The sequence below is a fragment of the Toxotes jaculatrix genome, chromosome 13 (assembly GCF_017976425.1).
Source record: "Toxotes jaculatrix isolate fToxJac2 chromosome 13, fToxJac2.pri, whole genome shotgun sequence".
Classification (NCBI taxonomy): Eukaryota; Metazoa; Chordata; class Actinopteri; family Toxotidae; genus Toxotes; species Toxotes jaculatrix.
The window spans coordinates 757,501-762,500 of NC_054406.1; the positions used below are offsets into that span (position 1 = coordinate 757,501).

Below are 5,000 nucleotides of genomic sequence, written 5' to 3' on the forward strand. Positions count from 1 at the left end.
CAGACACACAGACACACACACGGACAGACACAGACACACACAGACAGACAGACACACACAGACACACACACGGACAGACACAGACACACACGGACAGACACACAGACACACACAGACAGACAGACACAGACATCACGTGGTTGTTTCCTTCTTTTTATCTACACTCCAAATTGCTGTTTTTGAACTGGACGGAAAAACAAACGTTTTCACCAAAGGATGAAAAAGGAAATTGGATGTAATGAGAATTTCTCGTCTTGGTCTTGGTGAAGGTTTTTTCCTTCACTGCGTTTCCTCTGACAGTCTTTACACTTTTCTCTCTGTGAATCTGATTTAGTCAAAGTTTCATGTTGAGATTTCTGTTGAATTAAGATAAAAAGCAGAACAGACACTGAAGCAGGAAAATCTGTCTCCGTCTGAATTTAGACTTTTCTTTACATGTTAAACAAAAAAGGGACAAAATAAAGTTGGTCCACGTTTCCAGCGCCTCGACCTGAAACCTGTGAGACGCTCTGAAACAGGAAGCGTCGTGACGTCGGACCAATAACAGCTCGTGGCGTCTGAATGAAAAGCTCGTTGCTGCTGATTGACTCATCACTTCACTCGTCTTCACGCTGCTGACTCGTGATCTCATCAGGCCTGAGAACGTGTTTCCGCATAAATTTACACTGAACCAAAAACAAGAAACAGGCGTCTGCGATCCAGGAAGAGGAATCAGAGTTCACGTGATCAGCGGCGACGGGTCGGGCCGGGACGGCTCCGCTCACATGGCAACGCTTGCTAATCAGCGCATCAATTAACTGGTTTAACGAGCTCATTAACATAAAAGGTTGTGAGTGATGCATCATCAGGTGCTTCAGGTTTCTGTCGCTCCTCATAAACACAGATAATAGGACACTTCATATGATAATAGCTGATAATGTATGACACCTGAGAGACGGTGTGTGTCTGTGCGCTCGTCTTTTCTGTCTCTGTGAGGACCTGGTTCAGGTTTAAAGCTGAAAATACAGCTGGAAGGTGAGGACGTGTGTCCGAAGGGGAGGACATTTCTTCCTGTGTGGACTTTTCTGGAAAGTCAGATTTGTTCATTTGTTTTTTGTTTTCACACTATTTTTTTTTATTGTTTTATTGTTTTTATTAGAGTGTAGTTTTTTAACGGTAACGGTGGCATCATCAGAGCGTCTGGTCAGATTAAAGAGACATTCATCATTAACTTCCCACGACTCCACTTCCTGTCCTCGTGTTTCAAAGTGTTCCTGTCGGGGGCAGACAGGAAGTGGCGGTTCAGTCTGTACCTGAAACGGTGACGATAATGAAAGTGCGTGTGTCGGCTCCTTCTCCTTCGCAGGCTGAGGATGGAGTTTGACAGGAGCAGCGTCTCCTCGTCTTTACAGCGACCCGCCTGCTATTTTTACAGCGGCTCGTCAGACGCCCGCTGAGAGCAGCTTTGATATCTGCCTCCTCTCAACACTTTTATTTTATTCCTCCCTGCTCACGATCGCTGCCTGTTTCATCTCTGTGTGAAATGTTCTTTGTTGGAGCGACAGCAGAGAAGTGTGAGACGAGCAGAAATTAAAATGTTCCCGGCTTTTTGCCGACGCAGTGTTTGGATAATATTCCCGATCGTGTAAAAGTCGCAGCATCTCAGTTTTTTGTTTTTTTTTGGTTTTTAGGATCCTTTGACTTTCAGATCAGGTTTGAGGTACGTAAAAAATCTTTTTATTTTCCAACTGAGAACTTTCGCTTCGGGAAAATGAAACTTGTCCTGAGACGCTCAGAGGTCAGAGGTCAGTCAGGAAACCTGTGTGACTCAGCTGTTCAGAGCTGATGGAAACAGCTGGACTTCAGCTGCGGTCAGATCGGATGAGGCGATGGCACTAAGACACTGTGACAGTGAGGACGTGAGACATGTGACGCCTCGGCCGAGTGGAATCACAGACTCGTGGAGCTGTGATGTGTGTTCTCCTCTGTTGTTGTGATATTTGGGTCACATCACACGCTGTCTGTCTGTCTGTCTGTCTGTCTGTCGCGTGTCTGTCTGTCTGTCTGTTGCGTGTCTGTCTGTCTGTCGGCCGGTTTCTCCTTCGCTAACACGGAGTGTTTATCTGTGTCTGTCTCTGTCAGTCAGTCTGTCTGTTCTGCTGTTAGCACCACAAAGTGCTCTCTTTCTGTCACAGTGCTTCAGAATGGCTTCTGGATAATTAGACCTCTCCCTCCCTCCCCCTCCCTCCCCCTCCCTCCCCCTTCATATTAAAGACAGATGAGTGTGATGAGCTGCAGCTTCTGTCTCTTTCTTCTCTTCATGTCAGTTTTCGAATGGCTCTGCTCTGAAAACGTCGTATTGTGATTAGATGTTTGTGTCTTGGCTCCATTATGTCACATGTTGTGTTAATCAGCATCTGAAGAGACAGAGTGAAGAGAAGCTGCAGTAGAGACAGTAGAAATCCCGTCCTGCTGTCTCAGCCTGTGCAGAGCCGTGACCTGAAGTGATGATTTAAAGACGGTGACACGCCTGCGTGTGGAAAATCACACGGGCTGAAGAAAACACGTGAACGGGCCAAAGTTGAAAACACGACTGATGCAAGCGTTAGCCAGTGAGGGGAGATCAGTGTGTGGAGCGTGGTGTCTCCAGGTTATAGCCACGTCCGGCTGTTAGTCAGCTCCTTCAGTAAAAAGCTGAAAATTGAAATTTCAACACGTTTTAATGAACTTTTAGTGAATAAATATTAAAAGGACTCAGAGTCACCAATAATTAAAGAAACATTAACCAACACAGACGAGTGAAATTAGTTAATGGAATCACTTTGTTCTGCTTTGCTTCATTGTTCAGCAGCGTGTGGAGCACAAACCATTCATTTTGATATCAGTGAAGTGAAGAAGTGTCTGAAACGGGCTCGTAGGAGTTGGTGTGAAACGGAGCCGATCGGCGGTTTCTGGGCCGTTTGGTGACTCCTGGCCTGTCAGAGGGAGGTGCTGCTTGGCATCGGCTCCTCCGTCGTACTGACGCAGGACGGGACGAGGACACGTCCAAGAAGAAGAGACTGAAACCGAGGCAGCATTTGGTGTTTTGGTTGCAGAGGAGTGTTTTTATTTGGCAGCGTGAACAGTGAGATTTAAAGCTGTCAGTTTTATCTGTCGGCGGAGTTTGAGCCAGGAGGTTCAGCTGTAGGAGTACGATGAATCAGAAGACAAACCTCCACTGAGGAGGAAATGCTCGGAAAACTACCAGAGGAGTTTTCAGACCGAAGCTCGAGCTGAAACAACGATGGGTCGGTTCGAAGCTGACGTGAAAACCATCAGGACAGGCAGCACCGAACATCATGGACAGACATGATCTCTGATCCTCGTCTACATCAGCTTCAGTGTCGCTGTGATTTCTCTTCTTTGCTGGATTCATTGTTTTTCTGAGAGTAGATGTAAGAGTCAGGTCTCCATTAGATACCAGGGTCGTCACTGCCCTCCCCCCTCCTCCCCCCTCTCAGGTCAGGGATTAAGACCGTTAAGTCGGGGGGTGGGGGGGGGGGGGGGTATCTATCTCAGTCCTGCTGAAGGCCAGAAGCTTCTGTGCACAGTGAAACACCAAAGCAGAGGCAGAGACGCAGCCTCAGCTGTGTGTGTGTGTGTGTGTCCATCATAAATACATCATCAGCTTCATCTGCCTACAAAGCTAAACAGGCCTGAGCTTTAGCCCGAGGCTACTGTGACTGACCGTAGGTGATCAGAGACTGGACCAGAGCGAAGCTGAAGCTCATCATTAGCTCATCATTAGCTCATCATTAGCTCGGTAAACGTTAGCCCAGGTTTTCGTTCTGGGTTTTCGAGCCTGGTGGAGATGGAGGTGGAGCCTGTCTGTGGCGGCTCTGCTGCCTCAGAGCGGGTCACTGAGAGCACAGAGGTCGTAGGTTAGTTAAAGGTTCACTGGCTGTGACTTGGTGGTTTGTTGTGTGTTGCTGCAGTCGGAGGCAGGTTGCTGGTTTGAATCCTCAGACGTGCTGTGTCACACAGACACACAGCAAACAGCCTCTGTGGATGTGGCCTCATTTCTGAGACTTTAAAAGGCTGAAGGGGTTAATCTGTGTGTGTGTGTGTTGTAGGATCTGAGTGTGTGTTTGCGTGTGTCCTAGAGCAGTCGGTGGGGGGAGGGGTGGTGGTAGAGGGGGGTGGGTGGGTGTCGGGGGGTCTGCACGTCTGTCTTTGGATTAAATCTAAATTATAAGATTCCACCTCCTCCCTGTTTCCCTCCTCTCTTTATCCCTCAGGGTGGAAAATGCTCTAAACCCTCCTGCCACCCCCCGTATGTACGCCTGTGTGTGTGTGTGTGTGTGTGTGTGTGTGTGTGTGTGTGTGTGTGCACATTATAAAATCCCCTATCCCCTCTGCAGCCAAACATCAGTAGGTGAAGTCTGCTGACATGCCAGCTGAGAACACGCTAACACTGACGTGTAGGGGACGTGTAGGAGACTTGTAGGAGACGTGTAGGAGACAGAGGCCCGTGGTGTCCTGCTGCCGTGTGCTGCTTCGTGTGAAGCTGATATTAACGAGACGGGAAAGGTGGAGCTACTGGGATTTAAAAATAATGAGCCATCCCTCCAGCAGCCTCGTGACGGCTGATCGAGTTCAGACCCAAAACCTCTGAGTCAATGGGACAAATGAAGTGACATGTTTGTCCCTGACTGATGCCGTAGATGTGGACCAGCCTGCGTCCCACAGGTTACAGGACTATACATCTGAACTACAACAGTTGAAACCACCACGGTCCTGGTTCTGGTTCACGGCACCTGGTTCAGGTCAGGGACAGATCCTGGTCTGGTTTAATACAGAAACACTGAACCTGCAGAGGTTAGAGAGAGCGCACAGACAGACAGAGCACAGAGACGAGTGTCCAGGTTTCCCACCACAGTAAATCTGTGTGTGTGTCCCAGTTTGGCCTGTTTTTCACCCTGAAAGTTTAGACCTCCGTCTCAGTCTTTGACCTCATTTCTTCAAAAACGAAAACCCTCCGT

General features: G+C 48.3%; 1 protein-coding gene across 1 annotated transcript in view; it reads left to right on the top strand.

The window, feature by feature from the left end:
* The window catches only part of LOC121192139 (semaphorin-6D-like), a 49,382-nt gene that overhangs the window by 15,948 nt on the left and 28,434 nt on the right, over positions 1-5,000 (top strand). The window lies entirely within an intron of this gene.